General features: G+C 41.7%; 1 protein-coding gene across 4 annotated transcripts in view; it reads right to left on the bottom strand.

The window, feature by feature from the left end:
• FOXJ3 (forkhead box J3) overlaps positions 1-10386 on the bottom strand; it is a 131594-nt gene extending 121208 nt beyond the window's left edge. For all 4 annotated transcript variants that reach the window (XM_061184392.1, XM_061184394.1, XM_061184393.1 and 1 more), the window contains exon 1: positions 10233-10386. The gene's annotated coding sequence lies outside the window, so the exon portion shown is untranslated. The remainder of the gene's footprint in view (positions 1-10232) is intronic.
• Between the last annotated feature and the right edge of the window lie 1801 nt (positions 10387-12187).

Raw genomic sequence — 12187 nt, 5'->3', positions numbered from 1 at the left:
CCCAATTAGAGCTAACAACAAACAGGCTACCTTACAGCTATCGGTGACTACAGGTGTTCTAAGAGTAGCCGAATGACTCTTTATCAAGTGTTTTAGTGGGATATCTCGCTGGTCTGAATAAAAGATTAACTCTTAAGATGTTAGGAACTACTATATATCTATATATTACATATATAGACATACATATATATATTAGACAAAAGGTAACTTTTGATACAATGTATCAATATTAATATTCTTAAAGTTAAGCTCAAATATGAAATATCCTTCCATTTACTAGTACAGTTGATCCTGGAACAACATGGGGGTTAACCTGAGTATAACTTACAGTTGCCCCTCCATATCTGCAGTTCCTCCGCATCGGCAGATGCAAACCATGGACCGTGTAGTACTGTCGTAGTCACAATAGAAAAGCATCCTCCTACAAGCGGTCCTGTGCAGTTCAAACCCTTGTTGTTCAAGGATCAACAGTAAAGAGAATAAAAGACAAAAAAAGACACTGTCTCCATCCTAGAAGAATCAACACAAGTTTCTTAATTATGCTCCCAAAGCAAATCAGATATAAATATAAACGCCTGCGTCATCTACCTCAGTAAGCAACGCTCCTTAGATAAGGCAATTCTCTAGATCCATGATTTTCAATATTTTGCAGTCAGAAAAATAATTATGAAACCATCAGCTCCTCTTAAAGCCATCTAACCACACCACCAAAAGCATTAAAGTCTTCAAATAAGCTAGTCATGCTGCTTTTTAGTTAAAAACTAGAAAAACAGAAAAAATGGGTATCTCCATATGCCTAGGATCTCTCTTCTGATGTCTCTCCCAAACCAAAAGCTGTAGTCTTTGATGGCAGGGGCCCTATCAGTTACTTGTGTCCCCAGCATTTAGTACAGTTCCCAGGACGTAACACATGGTGAATAAATGAGCAAATGAATGAGAGAAACTGAGTCCAATGTCCCTGGATGAAAACAAGTACCTTAAAGAATCACTGACAATTTGGTTTTTCTTATTAGAAATCTGCCAAGGAAATGAAAGCAGATGAGTAGATTCTTAAATCCAGTTTTCACTATAAGTCAGAGTGCTATTTTTAGGTCATTTATTGATAAGTAATTACTATATGTAAACCTAAGTTCTTGGTTGTTTCTGGGGGACTAAAATTAATTTATTGACCAGTAGAGCTAAATGACCAATTTCTAACGCAAAGAAAAACCCAGAACACTTAATACACCCACAACTTGACCTATAAGATTATAATCAAATAATTTATCAAACTGATTTATTAACATAACTGCCTAAAAAGCAAAATACTTTGATAGCACCAGTGTTTAAACTACTCTTCAAAAGTGCTACGATTCACATTTTTCCAAATTCTCATTTGAACCATAAAAATCATACATGTTTATTTTTTAGTTAAAGACTAGAAAACAGAAGACTATAAAAATGTTATATGCTCACTGTAGAGAACTTACAGAAAATATAAACAGGTTCAAAGGAGAAAATAAAGACTACCCAACGTGATGCTTTCTTTCCCAGTCTTTTTTTCTGTGGAGTTATAAGTTCTTTATATACTGTCACTCTTCCTGCCCACCGGCAAAAAACAATACGTTCGCACTATGGTAGAAACCCAAGCACCCTCAATCTCTAAATGTTCCAGGTACAATTCCTCATTCTCTAAATTTTTATAAATGTATACTTTCATAATAATAAGACCAAATCTGCTATTTAGTAATCCTTAAAAGTTTCCCTTCTGATTCCATCTCCTCCTTACTTCCAGAATTCACAAAGACAAAGAATGCAAGTTCAAGTAAAAATGCATCCAACTACTGGAAATGGACCCAAATTTAACAAAGGAAGAAGCTGCTCTCAACAGTTTTATGTACCCTAGTCTGACATTATCACAAGACAAGTTCTGCTCCAAGGAGCCCAGGTCCTTTGGGGTTCTTAAACTTTAATTTCTACCTCAGAAATCCAAGTGTGTGCCTCATAAAAACCTTGTCAGCTGGGCTTCCCTGGGGGCGCAGTGGTTAAGAATCCGCCTGCCAATACAGGAGACACGGGTTTGAGCCCTGGTCCGGGAAGATCCCACATGCCACAGAGCAACTAAGCCTGTGCGCCACAACTATGGAGCCTGCGCTCTAGAGCCCATGAGCCACAACTACTGAGCCCGCGTGCCACAACTACTGAAGCCCGTGTACCTAGAGCCTGTGCTCCACAACAAGAGAAGCCACCACAGTGAGAAGCCCGCGCACCACAAGGAAGAGCAGCCCCCGCTCGCCACAACTAGAGAAAGCCCGCGTGCAGCAACGCAGACCCAACGCAGCAATCAATCAAAAAATAAATAAGAACGCAATGTAAGTTTTAAAAAAAAAACCTTGTCAGCTTTCTACTAAACAGTACAAGACTAGAAACAGAATGCAGGATCTAGGCTCCTGTCTCTGCTCTATTAAATAACTGAGTGACATTAAGTCAATCTTAGCTTGTATCTCATTTTCTCCATTTGTCAACAGGAATATGCATATTATTTGCCTTACCTATATCACAGGACTGTTTTTCTAATAGATCAGAGAAAAAGCTTTTCACAAAGTATTATTTAAATTAAGGTGGAAATCTTTCCAGCGCACACATGCCCTATAATAGACATAAAACATGACTTCCCTGATACACAAAGATGCCATTTCTGATGGTGATTACTATCTACGTATACACATGTGAGACAATACCATCAACAGGTCCTTACACAGGGTAGACAGGTAAAGCATGTCACAGATTCACAGACCCAACCACACTAGCAAAAACTGAGGCCATATATAGTTTATCTCCTGCCATGACAGTCTGCTCCATCTTCATTCAGAAGAGTCAACCTGCTCCTGACTGCAGCATATTTGACTGCTGTATCTGTAATTAATTTCCCAAAGTTCTACAGCCAAGCCACAGAAACTTTTTAGTTCTTTTTAATAATTTAATACGCACCCATATACACACCAGCCAAAATCTAGGATACTAATAACTTCTTTCTACCATACTGCACCCCCTCCCAATCCCATCTCTCTGTAAGCAAACAGAATTTGAAATTGTTATTAATGAGTTCTAGCAGTCTTCCTCCCTTCATCCATTCTCTCACACATCTATGTTTCACAGTAAGGCCAGGTCTCAGCCGTAGAAAAAGCCAATTCCAACTTCTGAAATCTTTAATAAGGTGACACTGGCACCACACATTACCAATCAATCAGAAGATCAGTCTTATATCCTTGACACCACTATATCAATGGGCAGGACTCCGTCTAGGTAGAATTCATTTACAGGTTTTAGCTTTGTACTCCAGGTAAAAACTTTAGCTACAACTAAGTTACTAGTAAAGTCTGCTTCACACACAGGGTCATCCTAGGATAATCAGTCAAGTCTTCAATGGAATCCATGACATATATATTATTTGAAAATAATGAAAAAATAGCCAATGCTACAGTTTAAATGTTTGTGTCCCCCCAAAATTTGTATGTTGAAATCCTAACCCCCAAAGATGATGATATTAGGACGTGGGGTCTTTGGGAGGTAGTTAGATCATGAGGGCAGAGCCTTCATGAATAGGACTAGCCTCTTATAAAAGATCCAGGAGGGATCCCTTGTCCTTTCCACGATATGAGGACACAGCAAGAAAGTGCCAGTTATGACCCAAGAAGGGGACCCTCACCAGAAGGTGACCATGCTGGCACTTGATCTTAAGACTTTCCAGCCTCCAAAACGATGAGCAATAAATTTCTGTTGTTTATAAGTTACCCAATCTGTGGCATTTTGTTACAGCAGCCCAAACAAAGACGGTCAACATGCCAGATTTCTAGACTCTCTCTAAAAACTTCCACCCAAAGACTTTGCCCATCTCCAAATTGTTAGCATTCAACTCAGAAGAGTTTTCTAGGACTATGTTCTAACAAGTTTCTCTTACTGCATCCCATAACAGACTACTTTATCTGTTGATGGGAAATAAGTCAGACAGGGCAGTGCGAACAACAAACTGATTATACCAAAATGAAATCACTTTAGATTTACAGTAAAATTCTTAGAGCAACCAGAGTAGTTTAGTAATTACTAGAAACTAAACTTAATGGTGCCAAAGAGTTCTTATTGAAAATGGTCCTAATTAGCTTGTATCATATTCATACTTACCCAGTATTTTCTCTTGTTACAGCATTAAAGTTTGACACCATATGAGTCTCATTTGCTCTCCATTTCAGTTGTTTTGTCTCAATTCTATAGAAAAGTAATAACTACTTTGAAAGACATTGCATTCTCAGGTTATCACCTGATATGCCAAGTAAAATAGCAGCCAAGGTACGTAACTACAAAAGATTACTTAAAATAAGTAGAATGCCATTGTTATAAATATAAATACATCTGGTTCCATAAAACAAAGCTATTTCCATGTCCCAGCACATGGCTCACAGTAATAATGCTTTGTTGATCTGGTTATAACAAATTCTTTTTTTTTTTTTTAACAAATTCTATTAAATCCAAAATCCTGTATAGCAGATGCCTTTTCCAATTTCAGTATAAGTCAATCTCTTTAACCAAAACACTGTGCTTTGGTTCTTGTTATTTGTGCACTAAAATCCAGTTATGCCAAATAAGATGGTCAAATTTTTTGACAGTTGTTATAAAATGCCTCTGTGGTGTTTTCTGAGTTTTGGGGTGGAGGAGGTAAAGAGTACCTCCATCTAGGACTGAAAGGCTAACTGTTCAAAATGGAAAACAAAGATTCACAGTTAAAGGGAGGCTCAGGAGAGGTTAAAGTAAGCTTTAGCTGTCCTAAGCCAAGGTTTCTGAATAGCGGCAATGTGGAAAGCTAATGACTAACAAAGCTGACAGTGAAGAGCACTGAAAATAATGCAATTTCTGAGTTGAGAGGCTATTAGCAGGGATAAACAGAAAAAAATGTACCTGGGTGCCTAAACAACACGCATCTCTGTACACTGAAGTGTTAGATTGATATTTAAAAGAAATGTGGATGCAATGTCAACTTAATTTTGCTGTTTGTTTCCCCAACTACATTCAAAATCCAATCTTCATATTCTGGTCATACCCTTACTTGAAATAATACCCTCTATTAATTCATAACACAGTAACAGTACAGTGATTAAGAGTCACTGAGTTCTGAAAATAGACTGCAGGGGTTCAAATCCTGGTTCTTTCCATCCCTAGCTACATACCCTTAGGCAAGTTGCTTAACCTCTCTATGCCTGTATCCTCATCTATAAATTTTTGATAACAAAAAGACCTACCTTTTAGAGTTGTTGTGAGGATTATATGAATAATAAATGAAAAATAGTTAGAACACTTTTGAGCCCATCCTAAGGCCTCAGAAAATGTTAGCTATTATTATTACCACTACCACTATCACCATCATCACATTAATCCCCAGTAAAGTTCTGAAAGAAAGGCAGAAATATGAAATGACTTATCTAAATCACAAACAAGTGACAGAATGCAGTAAGAAAAAATCTCATTTTATGTCCTTAAGATCAAACATTAAAAGTTACTGATTCCCTAAGCAAGGGGATTTTCCAACCTCTCTAATTCTCCAGGAATTCACAAGAGGCTCCTTTAAGTTAGAATAGCAGCATAGAGAAGTGGAAATAGCAATGGACATGCACTAAGATGATCTAATTGCTCCAACACTGACTTAACTGGGCAATCTTGGGCAAGTCACCTAATCTAAACTTCAAATTACTCATCTTAAAAAACGCTTTGCCTACATCACAGGGTTGTTGAGTGATAAAATAGATAACACATGAGAAAACATATGTAAACCATAAACACACCATATGAATGTTCAAAAGCCATGTCGTACTCATCTTTATATCCCCAGTGCCTAGCAGAATGCATAGTAGAGGTTATAATCTAAAAGACAAGCCATGAGAGGGATGAAGTTGGCAGGGTGAAGATTAAAATGAAGATAGGGAGGATTTTTAAAAGAGTAAGAAATCCCAATGTCCATCAACTGATAAGTGGATACATAAAACGTAGTAGAGCCATACAATGGAATATTCAACAATAAAAAGGAATGACATACTGATACATACTACTAAAATGGATTACCCTTGAAACACTATGCTAAGTGAAAAAAGCCAGACACAAAAGACCACATGTTGTATGATTCCATTTATACAAAATGTTCAGAATAGGCAAATCTACAGAGATGGTAAGTACATTTGTGGTTGCCTAGGACTGGGGAATGAGGGGAAAATGGAGAGTGACTGTTAACGGTTACAGACTTTCTCTTTTGGGATGATGATTGTGGTGCTAGCTGCACAATTTGGTGAATATACTAAAAATCACTGAACTGTACACTTTAAATGGGTGAATTGTATAGTATGTGAATTATCTCAGTAAAACTTTAAAAAAAGAATAAAACGTGTGAGAGAAACAAAGTACAAAATCACTGGCTTTAGAACACGTTTCTTTTCTTTAAAGAAAAAAAGTGAGCTTTCTGATATTTGAGTAGCTCGGACATGTGGACAAGAATGGGACTGGAGGAAGCATAGGAGAAAATACTAAGAATTACCACACCAGACCACAACATCTCTACAAAGCCTTCTGTGGAAAGCAAATCTGGCATCTCTTCTTATCCTTCCTTTCAAAATTCTAAGGTTACAAATCACCTCCTGGTCCTAGTTCAATAGTCTTTTCATCATGATCATTGTTTCTGAACTTTGAGACTACATCTGATACTGTCTACCACACTATCCTTCCTATCCTTGGCTTCTGTGGCACTGATGTACTTCCTGGTTCTTCTCAGAATGCTTTACCTATTAGCCTATAATGTCACCCACAGTTCCAAACCTCAAAGTTCTTTCGCCATCATGCTACTAACCTCCCAACACTCATCTACTCACATATTTTTTTTTACTACCAAATACAGCCCTGGTAAGTGCACAATCTACATTGCATCTCTGTTCATCTTATAGTGATATACTACAGGATTCCTCTATTCAAATCTTGATTATCTTCACTAAGGTTGGGAAGCAGTGGTATGGCTCAACCAAAATAATTCCTATATATTTTTTCTTTTGAATAGATCTGTTTTTCTAATTGTTTTGCTTAGATTAATATTAAACTAGCCTGCATTTCCAGAGCAAAACCAGCAAGGAGAAACGGCTATCGGGAGTTGCAGAAGACTAGCCTTTTATTGAAAACTTGATTGTATACAATCGAAGTGCTGACCATAACCCACCTTAGCTCATTTATCTTCACAGTGACACTTTCCTAATTTCCTCATCATTATCAGCCATTCTCCCAGGATTCTAGGCTTTAATCTTTTAATGTTTAATTTGCTCTCTTCCCTTGGCACACATTCAATCATCACTAAGTTCAAATTAATTTTTACTCAAACATACATCCTCTTACATATTCTATACACTCTTTCATAGGACAATATAAAGATTAAATGCATAAGCTCAAAGGCAAGACTGCCTGGGTTCAAATCCTGGCTCTGCTGCTTACTCTCTATAGGATTTAGGGCAAGTTACTTAATCTTTCTGTAACTCGGTTTCTTCATAGGAATAATAAGACCTTATTATGAAGATTTTATGAGTTAAATACATGTAAATAGCTTAGAACATTGTGCCTGGCATACAGTACTCAATAAATGTTAGCTATTATTTTATTCCAAACATCACCATTTTATCTCAGACCCTCATCATCTTGTTTCTAAAATTCTCCAAGAGCCTTCTAGTCAGTCTTCCTACTCCAGGACACTCAACTAATTATGAAAACCTTCCTCAGGAACAATATGCATCACCTTACTCTCAATCTTTAGAACCCACTGTGGTACCCCATCAAATTAAACCCTATATCCTTAATAAGGTCCTCCACCAATACACACTCACCAAGCCTAAACTCATTTATTCTTATTCACCAATACAGATTCCCTATGCCAGTCAAACTGCTCAATATCTTTTATACATTGCCACGTCTATGTCTTTGCAAATACCCCTTCACTAAATACATCTCTTGCCCTTTGAAAATTCCAAATTTTCCAAATCTCACTTATACCTCTGACTTTGGCTGCACCGTTATCCCAACCAGGAGCTTAATGTTGCTTGGAATTATGAATGATGCATGTTACATGTTGTTTCCCCAACAGAAGTGTGAAGAGACCACATATTTTATTCCTTGTGTCTCTTCATACAGACCACTTCACACGTAGCACTGTATTTTGCAGAAGTACACAAATGCTGACTGACTTAACTAAATAAATATGCCTCAGAATGTATCAGAACAACATTCTCTATTTTCCACTGCCCCACCCATACTTACCATGGTGAGGGCGGACAGAATCTGTATTTAAATATTTTTATTTTACATACCTAGAAGGAGAATATACTAACAATTGTACCAGATAAAAGAAAAAACAAACAAACAAACAAACAAACATACACTCAAAGAGAATGCACATGTGAAAAACCAAGAAAAAGAAATGGCCATTTTGGAATCTAAAAACTGACTTCAAAATATGAGGATTTTTCATTTCACCAAACTAATGAACCAAAATAGAGCCAAAATAAACATGTCCTGACCCCATCCAAAAAAATACCTAATAAAAGCATGAGGAAGACCCCAGCATCTTCAGCAGCACAAAACCAAGATAATGATTCACCTTAACTCCAAGAAACACAAAAAAAAAAGATATCTAAAAAACTAAAAAATTCAATCAAATCTCTAGATGCTACCCAAAGAGAAAAACAGAGAGGAGTTATTGCTTTTCTATAAATATCTGCTGAAGTCTAGGAGGAATACAAGGCTTCTCTCATTGCTACCGTGTCCTGTTCCCAGTTAAGGGAGCAATCTGTGGTCACAAAAGAGCAAAACACAGGAAGATGGAAACCTTAACCTGGAAGAGACATTAAGGAAAGAAACTACTCAAAACACGTTTCAAAAACAGTTTCAAAAACCAGAGAGTGCAATGATACTCAACAGAAAGAGAGGAAAAGTGAAATAAAAGAGCTCCCACGAAACGAGTGACTCAGTGAAAACTACCTAGTGCTGCCTTGCAAATAAAGAGCTATGCATGTAACACATCCATGACATGCACGCCTGCTTCACTGGCAAACAAAACAGAAGGAAAAAATAAAGTAAATGTTAGGAAAAGACAAGGAAGATGCCCACCAATCTCTAACTCCCTGGCCAGCCCAACTCAGCTCATTCAGGAATCCAACTAGGAACAACTGAGGCGTGGATTGCACAACACAGAAAAGAAAACCCTTCGCCAACCATACACACAAAAAGTAGAATGGAGAAGTGAAAACTATGCACCTCAATGCATCAGCAGCTAAAGCCTATTATTCTCTCTTTAGGATTAAATGGTAGAGAAAAGAACAAGAGCAGCTAAACGAAGAGGAGGAAAATGTCAATGAAACCAAGTCCCCTACTGGTCTCAATTTCAGAGAGTACAACTCTTGCTTCTTCCAGCTGACCAACAGTATGCCTCAGCAAAGCAAACTGACCCTAACACCTTCCACGCCACGCGAAGGAAATCACAAAGTAAAAACCACCCCGCTTTAACCTCCCTTCCCACTAGCTGCAAAAATGGAGGGGGGGTGGGGGGGAGACACCCTACCACGTGGGCAGGATGCAACACACACAGGACAGCAACACGTCCGCATGGAACGGCTGCCTCTGCCCAATGCCGGTAAAGGACACGGCGACAGGATGGGTGGGAACGCAGGCCCCCGCACGGGCCTCCTCACCCCGAAGGGCACCTCCGACGCGCAAGGTACTGGCCGCCTCGCCGGCCGAAAAGCACCCCAGAGCTTGAAGGGAAGAAGCTGCATCGTGCCGGGAAAGGGGGCTAGCCCAGGTCAGGGGCAGGTCACGGAGGAAAGACAGCCACTGTCCTCGGACTCGACGCCCCCGGGAACCCAGTCTGGCTCCCCCGGGCCCCGCCTGGGGGAGGGGCGGGAGGCGCGGAGCCGCCGCTTCCCCGCTGAGGAGCAGCAGCAGCTGAGAAGCGCCGCGGGGGAGGGAGCGACCCAGCCCTCACCGCCCGCCAGGCCTCAGCCTGGGCCCGGGCCCCCTGCCCCGCCCCGCCCGCCCGCCGCCCGCCCCGCGACGCGACCACGGCTGTGAAAAGGGAGAGGGAGTCTCGCGGAGAGCAGCCCCTGCCTCCGTCCCGGGAGATGCCCCGGCCCCGCCTCCTCGCCCGCCGTCCCGGCCCGACCACCCCGGCAGCGGGCGCTCACCTCAGGCTGCGCAGGCCGGTACGGCCCGGCCGAGCCCCCGGCCGCTGTGTGCGTCTCCGCCCCCCGGGAAACGTCCCAACGGTGCCTTGTGCGAGCGGCCGAGGCCCGGAGCAGCGCCGAGAGCGGCGGCAGCAGCGAGAACAGCCAACATCCGGGGCCGCGCACCCGGAACTACTTCCCAACCCGCTCCCCCTCCCTCCCCCGCCGCCACCCCCGCCTCCTGCGACGTCGCTGCGCCACCGGCACGGCGTCAGCGGCGTCACGACTCCTCCGCCGTCACAGCTGTGGCAACGCGCTTGTGATCCCTCCGCTGGAACAAGTAGTGCCCTGGGACTCCCGGGGCCTTGGTTCTGTGCTGCGGGTATCAGCCAGCCGCCGGCAGCTCCGAGCGACTTGGGGGGGAAGGGGGAAGGGGGGGCGGGGGTCTTTACTCCTCAGAGTGGCGGCCGGGGAGGGAGGGCGGCGGGGGCGGCTCTTTAGTTGAGGACAGCAGGGACCTCCGCCTGGGATCCTGCCCAGGGATTCCGGGGTCCCGTCCCCCGGGGGAATGGCGCCTTGTGACCTCTCCCCTAACCCCCTCCACCTCACCTTAGTGATAGGCACCTTAGCCTCTCCGGAAGACCGGGCACCACAGATTCTACGACCCCCACAAAGGCACCTTGGACCTTCAGGACACTTCTTCCAGAATGTCACAAGTCCCGGGTTCTAGACCCATCTCTGCCGAGGCCTCTCCTGTGCCTAGCCTTGGTTTCCTACTCCTTAAAACAAAGTATTTGTAACTCTGAAAGACCTTCTCATTCTAAAGCTGCTGCCCAGGTTATGGTCCTTGCTATCAACAGGTGGAGCGCTTGGAAGGGTAGTTGGGCGACTTGTGAACTTTGGAATTTACTTCTAGTCAGTCTTCACTGATTCTTTCTCTAAAGTATCAGCACTGCAAATCTGCCCTGTAATTTCACATTTAATTTCATTCAGACATTACTTGCTGTTGCTTCTTTCGCGTTAGTCACGTATAGCACCAAGCATGCTTTTGAACTCATAGTAGGTACTTAATATTTGGAAACTCAGATAATTTGTTAGATGAATACTAGGTTGATTGGACAAGATGAAAAGGAGAGGCCTGAGTGAATTGACCTTGGGAACCTCTTTTGATGTAGTGTCATATAGATCAGATGAAGACCTCCGGTAAAGAGCTGAGTACCCAATTGCTTCAGCAAACATTGAACACCTGCCATTCACCAAGCATTTCTAGGCACTCGGGATTCAAAGTACTCCTATATTCCTTTTCTACATAAGACTCCAGCAAGATTCTGAAGATTAAAAGATTCATTCACTCATCCAACAAATATTTGCTGATCACTACTAAGGTTGTCAGACCCTATTTTAGTGTTTGGGTTGGATAAGTGAATAGAAGAGGGGGGCAGGGTGGAAATACCCTTCCCTCTTAGAGCTATCATCTAAGTATGGAGAGAAAGATGATAAACGTAACAAGAAAAGAATTTGGTGTGATAGAAGGTGTTTAGTGCTATGGGGGAAAAAAATAGACCAGGGTAAGAGGTATGAGGAAAACTGGAGGGGGGGTGGGATTTTTTTTTTAACATCAACCGTTTCTTCAACAATAATGTGTTCATTTACTTCAACTGAACCATGCGTTAGGTGCTGGGGCTTCAGTGGAGAATAAGCCAAGCTTCTGCAGCTAGTAGAGACCACATGCCAGGTGCTTTCACTTGACCTCTCATTCAGTGCTTTCACCAGGTCCCTAAGGTAGGACTCCTGTGTTCATTTTTACAGCTGATGAAATTGAAGCTGAGAGGGCTAAAAACCTGAGCCGAGACTCAAACCTAATGTCTTCTGAGTCCAACTCCCTTTCCAGCTTCTCCTCAGCTGAGAACACATATTTTTCTGTTTCAATACACCTCACCTCCTTCGTCAAGTAAACTCATGCATTAATATAGGTG

This window comes from Eubalaena glacialis, chromosome 3, assembly GCF_028564815.1.
Source record: "Eubalaena glacialis isolate mEubGla1 chromosome 3, mEubGla1.1.hap2.+ XY, whole genome shotgun sequence".
NCBI lineage: Eukaryota > Metazoa > Chordata > Mammalia > Artiodactyla > Balaenidae > Eubalaena > Eubalaena glacialis.
This window is presented reverse-complemented; position numbering and strand designations above follow the sequence as displayed.